We start from the raw sequence: 22,193 nt of genomic DNA, 5'->3' as shown, positions 1-22,193 counted from the left end.
AATAAATCAGAAAGGGCTATATGTAAAATTCAGGAGATTTACTCGGGCAACTCTTAATGATCCAGGCACAGTGATAACTCTATGTACGCACATGTAACAACCTTAATCTGAGAAGTGCAGCTACTGAAGGTTCTAATTCTTCAAGGATCAAGTCTGAATCTTCTTATCAGTCAAGAAACTTAAACCAGCTAAAATACTGGTGAGCATAGGGACCAGTTAAATTCTGGGTATTTTAACTTATTCAATTAACACTCTTCTTTAAGCTTTCTGTAGTGCTTGAGGCTGGCTACTACATCTGTAGTGCACTGGACTTAATACAGGGCATAGGAAGTCTTGGGTGGTGCAAGAAGAAAGTGAAAGTAAGTGAAAGTGAAGTCTCTCAGTCATGTCCGACTCTGAGATCCCATGGACTGTAGTCTAGCAGGTTTCTCTGTCCATGGGATTTTCCAGGCAAGAGTACTGGAGTGGGCTGCCATTTCCTTCTCCAGGGGATCTTCCTGACCCAGGGATCAAACCCAGGATTCCTGCATTGCCAGCAGACACTTTACACTCTGAGCCACCAGGGAAGCCCACACAAGGAGAAGGGTCTCTGTCAAACAGTTCTATATTTACCTCAATATATAACCCAGGTCTCCTGCATTGCAGGCAGACCCTTTACCCTCTAAGCCACCAGGGAAGCCCATGCAAAGAGAAGGGTCTCTGTCAAATAGTTCTATATTTACCTCAAAAACGGTACCATAGGTTTTTTGCTCTAGCATGACAGCACCTTGACATAGATGTACAACACATCTCTTGCTTTCTGAATGGTAGTTCTCTGCTACAGCTACATTGGAAGACTGTTGAAGCCTAATTAGACAGGACTATGCATGCATACGGACTTCCCAGGTGGCACAGTGGTAAAGAATCCTCCTCCCAATACAAGAGACGCAAGAGACATAGGTTTGATCCCTGGGTCAGGAAGATTCCCCTGGCATAGGAAATGGCAACCTACTCCAGTATTCTTGCCTGGAAAATTCCATTGACAGAGAAGCCTGGCAGGCTACAACCCATGGGGTCACAAAGCGTCATGTGACAGAGTGACTGAGCACAGCACAGCATGTATGCATACACATATAACTGTGGGGCAAACCGTGTAAACACGTACCCCTTTCATGTCTCTGGCTGATATGCATTTTACAGGACTCCTGAGAGAGTCCCTAGTGGGTTGAGTCCCAAAGGACCGTAGTGGAAACAGCTCAACAATGCTCCCTATGCCAACTTTCCCTCTTTCTTTGTTTCAATTTTTCTACTCCCTCCATTTGGGCGCCTTAAGGTCATTTCTAAAAATAACCACCTGCATAATAGTCCTTGTCTCAAACTCTGCTTGAGAGAAAACAAATGAAGACAGCAGGGTGCATGAAGTATCCTGTATAAAAGGTACTTAATGAATGAAATATCCCTGTCTTTACTATGGGCTGTTTGCCCAAATTTCTACCTTGGTTATTCATCTCAGGAAAGCTCTAGTCTTATCAGCAGAAATCAGAAAGAAAAAAAAAAAAAAAAAGAAAGCCTGAGGGAAATCTTTTCAAACCTAAAGCTATAATGTTTTCCTTTAAGCCTAATAGGTTTCAGGGTTAATATGAATGTTTAGCTAACTTACAAAACCTTTTGCTATCATACTCAAGAAGTTCATAGTCCTTTCAATATGTTACTTCCTAGTTCAGAGTGTAATTAACAATACCACAGGTGTGAAAAGTTATCTGATTTATACATTTGACTTTCTTTCTCTGGATGCCAGGCTATTAGAGTCAGAACACTAGACAGTTTTACTGACATCAGAATTCTAGGTAAACTCTCTTTATTATTTTTTAGCATAAAATATAAACTTGGTACAGAAGACACAGTCTAAGAGCCTGACCAATTTCCCCATTTTCTCAATTGTCTATTTTTCTGGACTTTCAAGGAGAAAACATTTTGAAAAGAAGCAGCTCAGAGACTCCAAGGACCACTCTATTAATAGGTTCTTGCTCCCTTTGGAGAAAAAAAAGTAATAGGGATATTTTAGGATGTCAAAACCATTTGGGTAAAATCTGACTAATTGGGACTCATTTGAAAAGACCCTGATGCTAGAAAAGATTGAGGGCAGGAGGGGAAGGGGATGACAGAGGATGAGATGGTTGGATGGCATCACTGACACGATGCCATGAATTTGAGTAGCCTCTGGGAGTTGGTGATGGACAGGAAGGCCTAGGTTGCTGCAGTCTGTGGGGTCGCAAGGGGTCAGAGATGACTCAGCAACTAAACTGATACTGACCAAAGTTGGTTGAACAGGAGAATACAGCAAATAGGGATACAGAGAAACCAAGGACAGGGAGGCCCAACTGTAAGTTATCTACAGATGTGAGGGTTAGCATCCCTAACCCCAACATTGTTCAAGGATCAACTAACTCTAACACATTTATTTTTCAATATATTTAATTTTCAATCATGGTTCCAATTAAGAGAGCTAAAATTAATTTTTTCTTTAGTACATTGCCATTGAATTAGATATGAGGCCTGCTTTTTTGGGAGCTAGCTAAACTGAAGGCCCCCTGGCTTCATCAGGGAGCTCTTCTCCACTCAGTTTCTCATGGCCAATAATGAAACTAAGTTTGGTGCAAGCAAAGTCAGGCTTTTCTTCAATGGCTGGAGAATGGAGAAGGGAGCTCAAGCTCTAAAACCTCCTCCCCAAGGGATGGGAGTATAGGAATTTAAAGGTCAGGAGAGAGGCTGCCTGGAGAATCCCAGGGACGAGGGAGCCTGGTGGGCTGCCATCTATGGGGTCACACAGAATCGGACATGACTGAAGCGACTTAGCAGCAGCAGCAGCAGCAGAAGCAACTTAGCAGCAGCAGCAGCAGGAAAGGAATGGAGATACCCAGGCATCACTGGTGCTTGCCTAGTCTTCCATGCTCCTTTATCTTCCTTGAGTGGAGTTTGGAGTGTTAAGTAACTCAGTTGTATCTGGCTCTTTTCTACCTCATGGACTACAACTCTCCAAACTTCTCTGTCCATGGAATTTTCTAGGCAAGAATACTGGAGTGGGTTGCCATTTCCTACTCCAGAGGATCTTCCCGACCCAGGGATCAAACACAAGTCTCTTACATCTCCTGCATTGCAGGCGGGTTCCTTACTACTACTTGACTTGGGAAGCCCATTTTGTATTCCAAGCAGAGTACAAATTCCTCCTTTGGGTGGAGATCTTAGTATGGTAATGAAGCAAAATTAACTCTTAGATTCCTGTTGGTGTCATATGCTCCTGTTCATGTGGGTTCCTGTGGTCAAGTTCAAGCTGGTTCCAGGTGGTTAGCTTTGTGGTATATCTCTCAAAGCATATAATCTATCCAAGTACAACTGTAAAGCCTCTCTGGCATACACCAGGTACTTTTGAAACGAATCCAGAGATAAAGCAGAGCAAGTCTCCTTCAGCTCTCAGCAGAGAAAAATGATTGTAAGGAGAGCCATGACCTTTAGCCAACTTTGCCTGTTCCTTGAATCTAGCCAATTTAGTCTGATTTTGTGGCATCCTGTTGATAAAACACTACTAGCTTCTGTGGTTAAAAAAAGGGTTCTGTTCCTGGGGGCTGGGCTGTATTGCATAATAACAATATTATTAATTTCTTTTAAATAATTATCACAGTAATTAGTTTAATAAGTTTTACTCATTACACTACTAACTATTAAGACTTCTACTTACTTACCATATTTAGCCTATATTTTGAATTCTCTGGTGGCTCACATGGTAAAGCGTCTGCCTACAACGTAGGAGACCCAAATTCGATCCCTGGGTCTGGAAGATCCTCTGGAGAAGAAAATGGCAACACACTCCAGTACGCTTGCTTGGAAAATCCCATGGATGGAGGAGCCTGGTAGGCTACAGTCCATGGGGTCGCAAAGAGTTGGACTGGACTGAGCGACTAAACTTAACTTTTAAACTTTATCTATTTACTATATTTATCCAAAAGGTCTGACAGACCTCTGAAAAATGTCGATTTATCACCTGAGAATTGAGGGTTATAACCATTAATATATGATCTCACTTAGACAGAAGAATATAATGGTTAAGGTCTTTGGCTTAAATCAAACATCTAGTGCTTGGTTAAGTGTAAGGTGCTCCTATTTGAGTTCTAATCTTTCAGCTATAAAATGAAAATAATATTACTAATGCCTGATTCAGAAATTACCAGGAATATTAAATTACTCAATGTGAAGCACTTCATAATGTGTCTGGCTCATATTCAGTCAGTTCAGTTCAGTTGCTCAGTTGTGTCCAACTCTTTGTGACCCCATGAATCGCAGCATGCCATGCCTCGCTGTCTGTCACCGACTCCTGGAGTTCACTCAAACTCACATCCATCGAGTCGGTGATGCTATCCAGCCATATCATCCTCTGTCGTTCCCTTCTCCTCCTGCCCCCAATCCCTCCCCAAATCAGAGTCTTTTCCAATGAGTCAGCTCTTCGCATGAGGTGGCCAAAGTACTGGAGTTTCAGCTTTAGCATCATTCCTTCCAAAGAACACCCAGGACTTATCTCCTTTAGAATGGACTAGTTGGATCTCCTGCAGTCCAAGGGACTCTCAAGAGTCTTCTCCAACTCCACACTTAAAAAGCATCAATTCTTCGGTGCTCAGCTTTCTTCGCAGTCCAACTCTCACATCCATACATGACTACTGGAAAAACCATAGCCTTGACTAGATGGACCTTTGTTGGCAAAGTAATGTCTCTGCTTTTTAATATGCTATCTAGGTTGGTCATAACTTTCCATCAAAGGAGTAAGCATCTTTTAATTTCATGGCTGCAGTCACCATCTGCAGTGATTTTGGAGCCCCAAAAAATAAAGTCTGACACTGTTTCCACTGTTTCCCCATCTATTTTCCATGAAGCGATGGGACTGGATGCCATGATCTTTGTTTTCTGAATGTTGAGCTTTAAGTCAACTTTTTCACTCTCCTCTTTTACTTTCATCAAGAGGCTCTTCAGTTCCTCTTCACTTTCTGCCATAAGAGTGGTGTCATCTGCATATCTGAGGTTAGTCATATTTCTCCAGGCAATCTTGATTCCAGCTTGTGATTCTTCCAACCCAGCATTTCTCATGACATATTCTGCATATAAGTTAAATAAGCAGAGTAACAATATACAGCCTTGATGTACTCCTTTTCCTATTTGGAACCAGTCTGTTGTTCCATGTCCAGTTCTAACTGTTGCTTCCTGACCTGCATACAGGTTTCTCAAGAGGCAGGTCAGGTGGTCTGGTATTCCCATCTCTTTCAGAATTTTCCACAGTTTATTGTGATCCACACAGTCAAAGGCTTTGGCATAGTCAAGAAAGTAGATATAGATGTTTTTCTGGAACTCTCTTGCTTGTTCCATGATCCAGCGGATGTTGGCAATTTGATCTCTGGTTCCTCTGCCTTTTCTAAAACCAGCTTGAACATCAGGAAGTTCATGGTTCACGTATTGCTGAAGCCTGGCTTGGAGAATTTTGAGCATTACTTTTCTAGCGTGTGCAATGAGTGCAATTGTGCGGTAGTTTGAGCATTCTTTGGCATTGCCTTTCTTTGGGATTGGAATGCAAACTGACTTTTCCCAGTCCTGTGGCCACTGCTGAGTGTTCCAAATTTGCTGGCATATTGAGTGCAGCACTTTCACAGCATCATCTTTCAGGATATGAAAGAGCTCAACTGGAATTCCATCACCTCCACTAGCTTTGTTCGTAGTGATGCTTTCTAAGGCCCACTTGACTTCACATTCCAGGATGTCTGGCTCTAGGTGAGTGATCACACCATCATGATTATCTGGGTCATGAAGATCTTTTTTGTACAGTTCTTCTGTATTTTCTTGCCACCTCTTCTTAATATCTTCTGCTTCTGTGAGGTCCATACCATTTCTGTCCTTTATCGAGCCCATCTTTCCCTTGGTTGCTCTAATATTAAATGTCAGTAAATATTATTTTTATTATTGTTACCTCTAAAGGTGTTTTTGGTGAGTGCAGGATAATGTTTATAAAATCAACTTGTATATTTTTAATATCTGTTTAATATTAGTTGTCATATTATTAGTATCCAGACTGAAAAAAAGTCTCTATATAAGTTTGGGGTAGTTAATCTCTAAGCATTATATCAGATAAAAATAGTAGGCAAGATCATGTGGATAAGAAAAAAATTTCTCTTCTAATATTTTAATGTGAGGGAAAACTATCAGATAATTGTATGCTGCTGTTGCTACTAAGTCGCTTCAGTCATGTCTGACTCTGTGTGACCCCATAGACGGCAGCCCACCAGGCTCCCCCATCCCTGGGATTCTCCAGGCACAGACACTGGAGTGGGTTGCCATTTCCTTTTCCAATGCATGAAAGTGAAAAGTGAAAGTGAAAGTGAAGTCGCTCAGTCTGGTCGCTCTTAGAGACCCCATGGACTGCAGCCTACCAGGCTCCTCCATCCACGGGATTTTCCAGGCAAGAGTACTGGAGTGCATTGCCATTGCCTTCTCTGAGATAATTGTATAGTGTTACATTATTTATTTATGAATAAATGTCATGTTGAATATCCTAGTAATCTTCTGCTCTGGCTCTAAATCTTAAGAATGGATGCAAAATAGGATTTTCTGGCCGGAACTGAGAGTAACTAAGGTAGGCCTGTTGGAAGATTCTACAATTTGGAATAAAATAGACAATAAAGAATAAAGTAAGGTATTTGCAAAGAAGGAGAATCTTAACTCAAGCACAAAAAAGTTCAACTAAGAGAACCTTACCAAGTTAGATTTCCAGATGTGGTAGACATGGACAGGCACTTCCCAGTTTCTGTTTCAAGGAAGTGCTTGATGTCCACCAGTAGGGAGGGCAGGCAGCAGATGGCCTCCAGTTGGCAGCTTCTTCATGCCAGCCTCAGCTGCAGAGAGTCAGCTCCCTCAAAGTCAAATGGAGATGCTATAAAAGTCAGGTGGACATACAAATGTCAGATGGCGATATAAAAGTCCAGTCATTTCAACAGGCAACGCCTAAGAGCTCCCTACCATATTGGCTGAGGCTTTGTCAACCCTGACTTGCAGTTTGATTTCTTTTGCCAATCCGGCTTCTTCCATTCACAGGTGCTGATTTCCAATAAAGAACTTGCACCTTAAATTTGATCTCAGTGTCTGCTTCTGGAGAGATTATTTGTACACTAGAAAGATCTTTTCCTAGCTTATGATTGGGATAGCAAATCAATGTAAAGTTTCTTTTCCCTCAGTGAAGTGAGTGAAGTCGCTCAGTCGTGTCCGACTCTTTGCAACCCCGTGGACTGTAGCCCATCAAGCTCCTCCATCCATGGGATTCTCCAAGCAAGAATACGGGAGTGGGTTGCCATTTCCTTCTCCAGGGGACCTTCCCAACCCAGGAATCAAACCCAGGTCTCCCGCATTGCAGGGACACGCTTTAACCTCTGAGCCACCAGGGAATGAAATATGAGAATATGTATAATGATTAAAACAATTTGTTTCTGTGATACTTTCTGGTAATAAAACCAAAATAAATGAAATGAAATACAAATAAGGATGACTCAGTTATTTTCTTGAGAAAATTTAGAGCATGTTAGTATAGGAGTCCTAAATGTCAGTATTATGGCACATCATAGAATATTATCCAGTCAGTTTTTATCATGCAATGGTGTTTATTAAGTAGTAGTTTTAATGTCAAAAATGTTTTCAACATGTTAGGAAATAAATGTAATGAAAACATCCAATGCAATGTTATTTATGCTAAAGGTACTATGCACCATAAAAATATATAATGTGATTTTATTTATGTTAAAAGCATTGGGCATAGAGGGAGATATGCCAAAATTTAAAAATGTATACTTTTATTTCCTAATGATAGTAATGTTTGTTTTCTTCATGCTATAGCTTTGAGTTTGTCTTTCAAAAAATGAGCATATAAACATTAGGAGTTTACTATTAAGTGATTGGATATCTGCTCTTATAGTGCTTGTTTTCCAATCAAGGAGAAAGGGTGTGTAGTAAATTAATGCTATTGTCTCACAAGTTATACTAGGCGTTCTATTTCTAGTAATCCATATAACTTCAGATCTCATTTGTTATTTTGGCTGCTACATTATTTCACATTAATTAAAAAGCCAATTTAAAGTTTATTCCTACAAAGCCACAGTTCCTCTATAGACAATTTATTCGATGAGGTGTTTGAAACTAAGGACAGAATATGTCATGTCTTCCAATTTTAGATTCACCACCAGTTTTCAGCCTGTTAAAATCTGTTTATATCTAGAGTCTATCTTCCTTTCTTCAAGATATATGTCATCTGAAAATTAAATCACTTTCCATCAATACCCACTCTAAACTTTTGTCAAAAATGTCTTACTAAATAATACTCAGAAATTGCCATAAATTTACCTCAGGTTTACAGAGGCCAATTAGTTGGTACTTTCTGAATTAGGTTCTTCAACATGTTAGCTGTCTGTTCAAATGCAAAACTTTCCATTTTATACTTCTTAAACTTGTTCCATAAATATAGTGAGAGACTAAATAGAACAAAAAAGGGGAAAAGTTTATTGTGTGATGGAACAGTCTGTCAAGGGATTTAGACATGATGAATGACAATATTGTACCTTGAAGTATGATATATGAGAGATTTATCAGTATTTTCAGTATCTAAATTGTCACATAAACCATGGACCATAAACAATGAGTGAATATGAATAAATGAATGAATGAATGTACCTTGTATTTAGGTTGATTAATTGATTCATGACAAATAAACATAAATGCACCAAAACAAACAAAAAAGAATATTTAACCAGAAGGCTTTTCCTCCACTTTTTCACTTTTGGGTTTTGAGTCAGGTTTGTAGGGTAAGAAAAAAAAATCTTTTACATTTATCTGTGCCCAACAGATCTTGTCTCCTTTTTTATTATCTCATTTTTATTTTTATTTTAAATGCTTCCATGCTTTCTAGTCTTTAAAATTATGATTACTAAGATCACTTAAGAACTGTCCTTCCTGAATTTAGAAGCATGGCCAAATTATTGTTATTCTATGAGATATCCTAACAATATCTGATTCATTTTAGAGGTAAATGCTTTCTTATTTTCAGACTTACTTGTACATATTATGCATGCATAAGCACCAAAAGAACATTATTTTATTGCTCTTATTTGAATTCCTTTTATTTCCCCCTGCCTCCCAGGGCTCCACGTAGTCTCTGCTTTTAACATAATCACAGAAGACAGTAGATCTTTATCTATTGTCTAAAATAGTCTTCCCACTGTTCAATAATTATTGATTCTTGTATTTTTAAAATCTCTTTTAGAAATCAATGTTTTGACCTTGGCATAGTCTTAATTTGAGTATTAAAATATACCCTTACTTCTGTTTCATTTTCTTTGACTTACTTTGCTTTATTGAACTAAATTTATGAAAAGAAAAAGTAAAACATTTTCTCTGAGACATTTTTCTTGAAGAGTTTGCCTTATTGTATTCAAATCATGGCAAAAAGTGTCCAATAAAACCTGGACTTTATGTTACCTAGTGTTTAATCTATTTGGGATTAGAAGGACATCATCTAAAACTCTCAAATTTATTGGTCTATATTCTTTTTTATTTTTTTTTCCGTTTTTCTGCCCCACCATTCCCAGTATACGAGTTCTTGGTTGGTTCTCTTTCCAAGCATGACACCTTATCTTTGAAATGTCTTCTCCTCTACTTTGCCCATTCTCTTTCTTTCATTGACTTTAAATATTGTTTCAAATCTCTCTTCCACTGATACATTTACTATGGTTAGCCATATATGTCCCTTTCTAACGTCTTATGTGTATTTACATCTAATTCCCAGTAATGTGATTTGAATATATTCACTTGCTTCATTTGCTTTCACAATTTTTTGTTTTACTCTGCTTGTAATAAAAATCCTCTCTTCTCTGATAAAATATTAAATGTTCTCTCTTATAAGAAGTTTTCCTATTTCCACCAGGCACAATTAATTATTTTATCTTTAGTACCACTAAATGACAATTTTATATATTTCCTGCATAATAGGAGGCATTCTAAATGCTGTTTAATATTAAATAATTGCTAGTTTCTTAGTAAGAGATAAATGTATATGTAAGTAGTCACTGAAATTAAAGCCTTTTCTTCACCGTTCTTTTACTATAGACCTTTGGACAAGAAAGTGGTTGAAATTGTTATTCACTTAAAATATGAACTGTAGTCATCTTGAGATGCTTTAACTTCCAAAGACTAGCAAATTATCCACCAAATAATAGTGCTCAATAAATATTGTTGAATTAAATCTTTCAAATAAAATTTAAATATCATTGCTCACTTGAGACTAGTTACATAAAAATAAATTTTAAGAAGTAGGTAAAATACATGAGCACATCCTATGTGTTCTGGTGATCCTAAGAAAATTATAAAATTGAAAGAGTTAAACAATTTACTTAAACAAAAGAAAACATTTTAATTTTCCATAATATTACTTATTTTCTGTTTTATTTGTATATTATTTTGCTTTTATTCCACTATTTCCTCTTTCTTCATTTCCTGTGAGTTATTTGAACATTATATAGTAGCCATTTTGATTAATCTATATTTTTCAAATTTTATTTTATCTTTGCCAAAGCACTTAACATGAGATATTTCCTCTTAATAAAATTAAGTACACAATGTACTATTGTTGACTATAGACATAAAGTTATACAGTAGATCTCTGGAGCTCTAGTAATTTGGCTACTTTTGATACCTTAAATGGGTAATATCATGCAATGTTGGTCTTTGGTAACTGACTTATTTCACTTAGAATAATTTTCTCCAGGCTCATTCATTTGGCCACATATGGCAGAAGTCCTTTTGTTTCAAGTCTGAGTAGTGTTCCACAGTATGTATATTCCATATTTTCTTAATTCATTTATACATAGACAGACATGTAAGTTGTTTCCACATCTTGGCTGCTGTGAAAATTGCTGCAGTAAACATTGGAATTCTAATATCTCTCTGAAATCCTGATTTTAATACTTTAGAATATATACCCAGAAATGGGAATGCTGGATCATATCCTAGTTCTATTTTTAATTTTTTAAAGAACTTCCTTGCTTTGGCCATTGTGGCTGTACCACTCTACACTCACTCCTACTTTGTGCAAGAGGTCTGATTTCTCTATATCCTTGCCAACACATGTCTTTTCTTGTTGTTGTCATTGTCAATAGCCTTCCTGACTGGTGTCAGGTTACATCTCATCATAGTTTTAATTTGCATTTCTTTGGTGATTAGTGATGATGAGCATGTTTTCATTTACCTATAGGCCATTTGTATATCTTCTTAGGAGAATTGCTTGTTCATGTACTTAGCTTACTTTTAATTTTGGTTATTAGGTGGTTTTTTTTTTTTTTTTTTTCAATTAAGTTGTTTGACTTCCTTATATATTTTGGAGATTAACCTTTCTTTGAATTTTGGCTTAGAGACAGTTTCTCCCATTCTGTGGGCTGTGTTTTCACTCGGTTGACTGTTTCCTTTGCTGACAAGAGCTTTTCAGTTTGATGTATTCCTACTTATTTATTTTTGTTTTTATTGCTTGTGTTATTAAGTTTTCATAAGATTTTAGTGATTGCTTTAGTAATGGTATATTTTCTGTAAAGGATCTGATATTAAGTAATCCAAGCTTTGTGACATATATGGTCACTGTTGCACCTAGTCTATTCTGCAAGTCTAGCAAAAAATGATATAAATAATACATAATAAATGGACACCGTTTTGCATCAATCAAACTTTATGTAAAACAGATGGAGGATGGTCAGGTTATAGTGCAAGAGCAATAGTTTGCCAACAACTGACACTTTGGGGATCACAATCATTGTATGTAGTTTATTACCATTCTCTAATATCAACAGGGAAAACCACTAGACCATTCAATATGACCTAAATCAAATCCCTTATGATTTTACAGTGGAAGTGAGAAATAGATTTAAGGGACTAGATCTGATAGATAGAGTGCCTGATGAATTATGGACTGAGGTTTGTGACACTGTACAGGAGGCAGGGATAAAGACCACCACCATGGAAAAGAAATGCAAAAAACCAAAATGGCTGTCTGGGGAGGGCTTACAAATAGCTGTGAAAACAAGAGAAGCAAAGGAGAAAAGGAAAGATATAAGCATCTGAATGCAGAGTTCCAAAGAATAGCAAGAAGAGATAAGAAAGCCTTCTTCAGTGATCAATGCAAAGAAACAGAGGAAAAGAACAGAATGGGAAAGACTAGAGATCTCTTCAAGAAAATTAGAGATACCAAGGGAACATTTCATGCAAAGATGGGCTTGATAAAGGACAGAAATGGTCTGGACCTCACAGAAGCAGAAGATATTAAGAAGAGGTGGCAAGAATACATGGAAGAACTGTACAAAAAAGATCTTCATGACCCAGATAATCATGATGATGTGATCACTAATCTAGAGCCAGACATCTTGGAATGTGAAGTCAAGTGGGCCTTAGCATCACTATGAACAAAGCTAGTGGAGGTGGTGGAATTCCAGTTGAGCTATTTCAAATCCTGAAAGATGATGCTGTGAAAGTGCTGCACTCAATATGCCAGCAAATTTGGAACACTCAGCAGTGGCCACAGGACTGGAAAAGGTCAGTTTTCATTCCAATCCCAAAGAAAGGCAATGCCAAAGAATGTTCAAACTACTGCACAATTGTACTCATCTCACATGCTCGTAAAGTAATGCTCAAAATTCTCCAAGCCAGGCTTCAGCAATACGTGAACTGTGAACTTCCAGATGTTCAAGCTGGTTTTAGAAAAGGCAAAGGAACCAGAGATCAAATTGCCAACATCCGCTGTATCATAGAAAAAGCAAGAGAGTTCCCAAAAAACATCTATATCTACTTTCTTGACTATGCCAAAGCCTTTGACTGTGTGGATCACAATAAACTGTGGAAACTTCTGAAAGAGATGGGAATACCGGACCACCTAACCTGCCTCTTGAGAAACCTATATGCAGGTGAGGAAGCAACAGTTAGAACTGCCCATGGAACAACAGACTGGTTCCAAATAGGAAAAGGAGTATGTCAAGGCTGTATATTGTCTCCCCGCTTATTTAACTTATATGCAGAATACATCATGAGAAGCACTAGGCTGGAAGAATCACAAGCTGGAATCAAGATTGCCAGGAGAAATATTAATAACCTCAGATATGCAGATGACACCACTCTTATGGCAGAAAGTAAAGAGGAACTAAAGAGCCTCTTGATGAAAATGAAAGAGGAGAGTGAAATAGTTGGCTTAAATCTCAACATTCAGAAAACAAAGATCATGGCATCTGGTCCCATCATTTCATGGGAAATAGATGGGGAAACAGTGGAAACAGTAGACTTTATTTTGGGGGGCTCCAAAATCACTGCAGATGGGGATTGCAGCCATGAAGTTAAAAGACATTTACTCCTTGGAAGGAAAGTTATGACCAACCTAAATAGCATATTTGAAAAGCAGACATTACTTTGCCAACAAAGGTCCATCTAGTCAAGGCTATGGTTTTTCTGGTGGTTATGTATGGATGTGGGAGTTGGACTGTGAAGAAAGCTGAGGGCTGAAGAATTGATGCTTTTGAACTGTGGTGTTAGGAAAGAGTCTTGAGAGTCTGTTGGACTGCAAGGAGATCCAACTAGTCCATTCTGAAGGAGATCAGCCCTGGGATTTCTTTGGAAGGAATGATGCTAAAGCTGAAGCTCCAGTACTTTGGCCACCTCATGCGAAGAGTTGACTCATTGGAAAAGACTCTGATGCTGGGAGGGATTGAGGGTAGGAGGAGAAGGGGAAGACAGAGGATGAGATGGCTGGATGGCATCACTGAATCGATGGACATAAGTTTGAGTGAATTCCGGGTGTTGGTGATGGACAGTAAGGCCTGGTGTGCTGCGATTCATGGGGTCTCAAACAGTCAGACACGACAGAGCGACTGAACTGAAGTATCAACATTGACCAATTTTAAAGGAAAGTATGTATGTTAATACATTTTTGTCCTTTTATATTCTCTATTTTATGATAGGAAAGTGAAAGTGTTAGTCACTCAGTCGTGTCTGACTCTTTGTGACCTCATGGACTGTAGACTGCCAGACTCCTCTGTCCGTGGGATTTTCCAGGCAAGAATACTGGGCTAGATTGGTGTTTCTTTCTCCAGGGAATCTTCCCAACCAAGGGATTGAACCTCTGGTTCCTGCATTGCAGGCAGAGTCTTTACTGTCTGAACCACCAGGGAAGCCCACATTTTTTTTTTAATGATATAGTTTTAGTAATTATGAAAGTGAAAGAGGAGAGTGAAAAAGTTGGCTTAAAGCTCAACATTCAGAAAATGAAGATCATGGCATCTGGTCCCATCACTTCATGGGAAATAGATGGGAAACAGTAGAAACAGTGTCAGACTTTATTTTTTTGGGCTCCAAAATCACTGCAGATGGTGACTGCAGCCATGAAATTAAAAGACGCTTACTCCTTGGAAGAAAAGTTATGACCAACCTAGATAGTATATTCAAAAGCAGAGACATTCCTTTGCCGACTAAGGTCCGTCTAGTCAAGGCTATAGTTTTTCCAGTGGTCATGTATGAATGTGAGAGTTGGACTGTGAAGAAGGCTGAGGATTGATGCTTTTGAACTGTGGTGTTGGAGAAGACTCTTGAGAGTCCCTTGGACTGCAAGGAGATCCAACTAGTCCATTCTGAAGGAGATCAGCCCTGGGATTTCTTTGGAAGGAATGATGCTAAAGCTGAAGCTCCAGTACTTTGGCCACCTCATGCGAAGAGTTGACTCATTGGAAAAGACTGTGATGCTGGGAGGGATTGGAGGTAGGAGGAGAAGGGGATGACAGAGAATGAGATGGCTGGATGGCATCACGGACTTGATGGATGTGGGTTTGGGTGAACTCTGGGAGATGGTGATGGACAGGGAGGCCTGGCGTGCTGCGATTCATGGGTTGCAGAGAGTCGGACACGACTGAGAGACTGAACTGAACTGAACTGATGCTACTATTTGGAGATTTTGGAGAACTGGAGCATGTGGAGAATGATATCAGGCAATTTTTGCTTTCAACCATAAAACATAATTTTAAAAGCACAAGAGTTATTGAATACTAAGACTTAAAAAATAATGATAATCAATAACCATGGAAATAGGGAAAGTGTATATTAGAAAATAGATAAAGATCTACTATCTTTGATCATTATATTTAAAACAAAGAAAAAGAAGAGTCATAGTAGGGAAAACAAGGAATTCAAATAAAAACAATAAAATAGACTTTCTTTTGTTATTATCCTAAGAGTGGCACTGAGGCTATTTATTTCCTTACTGTTTCTCAGACATAGTAAAATCCATTGACCTGTTTTTAAGTTCCCTAGTTATTTCCTCTCTCAACTCCCTTCTGCTACTGAGTTTATTGAATGAGTTTTCAAATTTTGGTTGTTCAATTTTTCAGTTTTAAATTTGCATTGGTTCTTTCTTTTTTAATTCAAATTTATTTATCTATTTAGTTATTTATTTTTATTGGAATATAGTTGCTTTAAAATGTTATGTTAGTTTTTGCTGTACAGCATATTGAATCAATTATATGTATACATATATCTACTCTTATTAAGATTTTGTTTCCATTTAGGTCACCAGAGAACTTTAAATAGAGTTCCCTCTGCTATATAGTAGGTTCTCATTAGTTATCTATTTTAAACATGTGCTTAGTTGCTTAGTTGTGTCCCACTCTTTGTGACCCCAAGGACTGTAGCCCACCAGGCTCCTCTGTCCATGAGGATTCTCCAGGCAAGAATGCTGGAGCAGGTTGCCATGCCTCCTCCAGAGGATCTTATATATATATATGCACATTCAGGCTTCCCTGGTGGCCTCAGACTGTAAAGAATCTGCCTACAATGTGGGAGACCTGGGTTCGATCCCTTGGTTGGGAAGATCTTCTGGAGAAGAGAATGGCTACTCACTCCAGTATTCTTCCCTGGAGCATTCCATGGACTGCCTAGTCCATGGGGTTCTAAAGAGTGCTACACAACTGAACAACTTTCACTTCAGTATATTTATGTCAATCCCAATCTCCCAATTCTTCCCACCTCCTTTCCCCGCTTGGTAACCATAAGTTTGTTTTCTACATATGTGACTATGTTTCTACATTGCCAATAAGTTCATCTGTGTTATTTCTCTAGATTCCACATATAATTGATATAAACTGTGGTGTGGGAGAAGACTCTTGAGAGTTCCTTGGACTGCAAGGAGATCCAACCAGACCATCCTAAAGGAGATCAGTCCTGGGTGTTCATTGGAAGGACTGATGTTGAAGCTGAAACTCCAATACTTTGGCCACCTGATGCAAAGAGCTGACTCATTTGAAAAGACCCTGATGCTGGGAAAGATTGAGGGCAAGAAGAGAAGGGGACAACAGAGGATGAGATGGTTGGATGGCATCATTGACTCGATGGCAATGGATTTGGGTGGACTCCGGGAGTTGGTGATGGACAGGGAGGCCTGGTGTGCTGCAGTTCATGGGGTCACAAAGAGCTGGACACAACTGAGTGATTGAACTGAACTGAATGATATAGTCCATTGGACAGCAAAAATATCGAACCAGTCAGTCTTAAAGGAAATCCACCCTGAATACACATTGGAAGGACTGATGCTGAAGCTGAAGCTCCAGTATTTTGTTCACCTGATGTGAATAGCTGACTCATTGGAATAGTGCCTGATGATGGGATAGACTTAGGGCAAGTGGAGAAGGGAGTGGCAGAGGATGAGATGGCTGGATGACATCATTGATGCAATGGACATGAACTTGAGCAAACTCTGGGAGATTCTGTGTGACAGGAAGGTCTGGTGCACTGCAGTCCATGGGGTTGCAAAGAGTTGGAAATGACTGGGCAACTGAACAGCAACAACAATGATACAGGGAAATTTATAGATCTTTCCTGTAACTCAGATGGTAAAGAAACTGCCTGCAATGCAGGAGACCTGGGTCTGATCCCTGGAGAAGGGAACGGCAATCCACTCCAGTATTCTTGCCTGGAGAATCCCATGGATAGAGGAGCCTTATTGGCTACAGTTTGTGGGGTTCCAAAGAGTTGGACATGACTGAGCAACTAACCCACACACACTACATGGTGAACTTGCTAATGTTTTGGGCTTCCCTCGTATCTCAGTTGATAAAGAATCTGCCTGCAATGGAGGAGACCTGGGTTTGATCCCTGTGTTGGGAAGATCCCCTGGAGAAGAAAATGGCAACCCACTCCAGTATTCTTGCCTGGAAAATCCCATGGACAGAGGAGTCTGGCAGGCTATAGTTCATGGGATTGCAAGAGTTGGACATGATTTAGTGACTAAACCACCACCACCATGAATTTGTGGGTTGTCTCTCAATGGCAACAAGATATATAGTTTGATGTGTACACACACACACACACACACACACACACACACAGACACACACACATATATGTGTGTGAGAGAGAGAGAGAGAAAGAGAAGTGACCAAATTGGGATGGAGTGAAATCATGAGGCAGAAACCTATGACTGTGAACCTAAGATATTGTTTAGGAAATGATAAGGTCCCTGGTTTAAAGTGATTTAGGGCCTTAAGAAAATAACCAGCTTCAGTGAATGTCTGGGAAAGTGCTATTCTTCAAAGACATACCTGAAGATGAAGAATGTTTGTTATATACAGGTTGTTAAAATAGTGGCTTAAGAAGTTCAAGCAGAGCCTTGGGAGCCAGAGAGCTTGAACTTAAACTTGGCTAACTGCGTGACCATGGGCAAGCTAAATAACTTTATGATTTCTAGCTTATACATCTGCAAAATAAGGGTGCATTAGTGTCCATGCTAGACAATTAAACTAATGCAAGTGTGTCCTTTATTAAGCAATTGTCTCTCAGCTTTAAAGCCATCCTTCTTTGCTTTACAGCAGTGGTTGGTTTCAGTAGCAGCTACTGATTTTTGTTTGCAGATTTTTTGGTATTTCTATAATCAGCCTCATGGGACCCATCAGAGATACCAGCACCAACTGGGTAGGGCCCCTTTCTTAGAAGTATGATGTCTATATCTATGTGATCATCTCCAATATTCAGAGGAAACACTCCCAGTTAGGCAGTAAACTCCAGAAGTATGGGTCTCTGCTTTACTGGTTCCCACCTCTAAACTCTAAAGTCTAATAGTCCCAAGTTTTGCTTTGATTACCTAAATCTTGGGTTCAAACTGCATTCTGCAATATCTTTGAATTGCCTTTCAGAATTCTAATTTCTTCAACACTGTGCAAACAATTATCAATCATCAATTATTTCTGTTGGCAGTGTGGTTTGTGTTCTCCTGATTGCATGTTTATAGATACTACATAAAGATATTTAGCAAGAAACTTCTTAAAAATGTGAATTATTATTTTGCTTTTATCATAGCAGAAAGAGTTCAGAATCACTGAATACATGGGTGGTTGGGTTAAAGAGGAGAAGGACAGATTAGCAGGAGAATGTGTGCATAGAAAGGAAAATGTGATCAGGGATATGTACATTTTATGTGTGTGTGCTCAGTCATGTCCAACATTTTGTAACCCCATGGACTGTAGCCTGCCAGGCCCCTCTGTCCATGGGATTATTCCAGTAAGATTACTGGAATGGGTTGCCATTTCCTCCTCCAGAGGATCTTCCCAACCCAGGGATTGAATCTGTGTCTCCTACATTGGGAGGATTCTTTACTGCTGAGCCACCAGGGAAGCCCCTTTTAACTCTTGTATGTTTCCTGTAAGAATAATATCAGGGATTTCTATGAGCCTAAAATCACTTAATATATTAGTACCCATACAAATTTGGTTTTACTTCTGAATATTAAAGAGTGTTCAGGAGGAGGGTCTAGTTGATAGGGACTTGGTATTTTGGTGGTGAGAACCTCTCCAGCTCTGCCTTAAGTAGTTAGTAGTTTTTCTTTAATTTTTCAAGAAAGAACTACAAATGAAGAAGAAAAAGTGGTGTTTTTGACCAGTAAAATTTGACGCTCCAAAATGATTATATTCAATGGCAGCTAAGTTGCAGCACATTCCCTACATTTGAAGTAAACAGGTAAACTGATATAGTCTTTCCAGAAAGCAGTGTGAAAATATGTATCAATTATTTAAAATATAAATGTTTAATACTCAATAATTCTAGAAATTACTAGTTTTGTCTAAATGTAACTAGAGTTGTAGTCAAAATTTTGCATAAAATTCTGTTTAAATGACAATAATATCTGTATATGGCTTCCCTGATAGGAGACCCCAGTTCAATTCATGGGTTAAGAAGATCCACTGGAAAAGGGATAGGCCACTCACTCCAGTATTCTTGGGCTTTCCTTGTGGCTTATCTGGTAAAAAATCCACCTGCAATGTGGGTGACTGTGACAAGGAAGATTTGCAAATCTACAGTCTGCCTATTAAAAAATATCTAAATAAATTATAAGGGACCTGTGTGGTGATGGAATGCTGTTCAGCTATAAAAATGATCGTAGAGAAGGTCATGAACATTTTTTTCATGAGAAAAAGTTTAATTTCATCATAAGAGCACTTGGAGGGAGGTATATGTCTTTATCAGACACACATACTTTCCAGCATGTAAAAAAAAAGGGAAGTTAAAAATAGTCATCTATGGACCTTGAGTATATGGAATTAAAGATTTTTTCCATTTTATTGGTTTCTTTCTTTTGTAAATGTTATATATTGAGCCATTATTACTTTTATGATCCCCAAAACAATAATGAATAAAAATTACATGTACATATGCATGACTCACTACTCAGCAAAAAACAATGAGAATTCTAGCTACAGATAATCTAACTTGTGGAAATATTGTAGGCTTCCTACAAAGTGGTATAATATACTAGCTTCTAATGCTGAATTTCTCAGTTTTCTCTAGTATATAGACATGATCAAACGAATTAGAAAATTTTATATCTGATTTACATGAGTAAAGAGAGAATCAAAGTCTATTTTTGTTATTTTTCATTTTATCATTTATAATATAAAATTTATAGATGGTACTTAACCCAAAGATGAGCAGTCATGATTATGGCAACAATAGGAAAATGAATAAAAATGGAGAATATATGATATTCCACTACTTATAAAATTCCTTACTTACACTGAAGTAAGTATATAACCTGAGATTGATTGTGTCTTTCATTGCGTAGGGTAAAGAATCTATGAAACACTTGTCTGTCTCGTCTTGTTTGGTCTAGTCAATATGCTTTTAGCTATGTCTGGATGGATTCTTTTCTTTTACAGATAGAATATCACTCAGATGAATTTGAAAACAATTTTTTCCCTTGCAACACTGTCAGATACAGTTTTTGCATGTCTTATATCTTGTGATTAATTTTCTATTGCTTGAATCCTTTTTCTTGCTTGTTCTTGAATACATTCCAAAAAATTAGTGTATCACTTTGTGTTTGTTTTCTTAGCTTTTTAAAAAAGTTAGAAATGAAATTTGGTTATTGTATAACAATTCCAAGGCCATAGATAGGATAAGGAATGAATTATTAAAACTATGATGAAGACATAAAAACAGTTATATAGATATGTATATTTTTATTTGTATGTTTTTGTTTTCTCTCATAAAGACTTTCAGGGAAATTAAAGGGATAAATACAATAATATGCAGAAGCATAATTAGAAGCAGGAAACTATCTCAAACACTGGCACAAATAGATATATCTGAATCTTTGTGGGTTGAAACTTTTAACTAGAATTCAATACTATACATTATTCCAAAGGAAAGAATTTACAGAGAGGCAACACAAGAGTTTAAGATGTAAAGATGTCCGTATCTTGAGATGATAAATATAATAAAGGAGTTAAAATGGTAGAAATATTACTGTATTATATATGTTATTAAATGTCCAACTCAGAGAGATGAAATAATTACCACCATCAAAAAGCAGACTGTGACAATATTAGGGTCAAATGTATTAGTTACAAAAGTCCAGACTTAATTGGATATCTGTTCTGTACTTCATGGGAATAAGAATACAGTGTATGTATTTGTTTCATATATTATTGGCAGTTTCATTTTGGTGAAGGTCAAGGCAGTCAGAAATAGCAAACCAATTTTTAACTAATTCTGACAAATAGATCTTGGTTCATGAAGTAAAATAGTGGGGAACTTAATTGCATCATGAAAGATTTATCAAAACAGGGTAAGATACAAGCACAACATGATGGGAAAAGCAGATTGTGCAAAGACCCGTTTTCAAATTTTAAAGAATGAAGTATTATTGTTGCTCAGGATGTATTTTTGAATAAGAAATAAACATTCAAACTTATGCAATGAGTTGTGAAACCTTAAAGAACATCTAAGAGAGACTCCTGTGATGAAACTGAGGACCTCTGACTATTACAAATTTCAAAGAGTCATTTACAGAGAGGAATAAATGTCAGAGATTTTATCAGGAAGAATATAATAGAGTCACAGGGATACACATAAGCATCATCAAGAGAGCTAAAGCTAAAAGGAAATTAAGGCTTGCCATTTTTTTCCTCAAGGGAACTCAAGGTTCTTTTTTTTTTTTTAATTTTTATTTATTTATTTTTAATTTATTTATTTATTTTTAATTCATTTATTTATTTTTAATTTTTACTTTACAATTCTGTATTGGTTTTGGCATAGATTGACATGAATCCACGACAGGTGTACATGCGTTCCCAAACATGAACCCCCCTCCCACCCCCCTCCCCACAACATCTCTCTGGGTCATCCCCGCGCGTCAGCCCCAAGCGTGTCATATCCTGCATCAGACATAGACTGGCATTTCGATTCTTACATGATATTATACATGTTTCAATGCCATTCTCCCAAATCATCACACCCTCTCCCTCTGGTAAAGAAAAAAGTTTAGCCATAAGAAATTAGAAATTTATTAATAGCATAAGATGTGTGGGGAAATGTATTATTTCTCCTCTTTTGGAAGATGATTAAGAAAATTTTAGATTCCTCCTTGATGTGATGTGATTTACACTGCCTTCCTGTGAAAGGAATACACTTCTCAGTGATAGCAGGGCAGAGGGTGTCGTGTCTTTGACCAATGAACCACAATCAGAAGTGACACAGTACAGTGACTCTGAGCGGAAATTTTCAGAGCCATCCCTTTGTTTACTCAGCTCTCTTTCTATGTTTCCTCTGCTCTAAGAAGAATTTGTTATATGTATAGA

The sequence above is a fragment of the Oryx dammah genome, unplaced genomic scaffold (assembly GCF_014754425.2).
Source record: "Oryx dammah isolate SB20612 unplaced genomic scaffold, SCBI_Odam_1.1 HiC_scaffold_19, whole genome shotgun sequence".
NCBI lineage: Eukaryota > Metazoa > Chordata > Mammalia > Artiodactyla > Bovidae > Oryx > Oryx dammah.
This window is presented reverse-complemented; position numbering follows the sequence as displayed.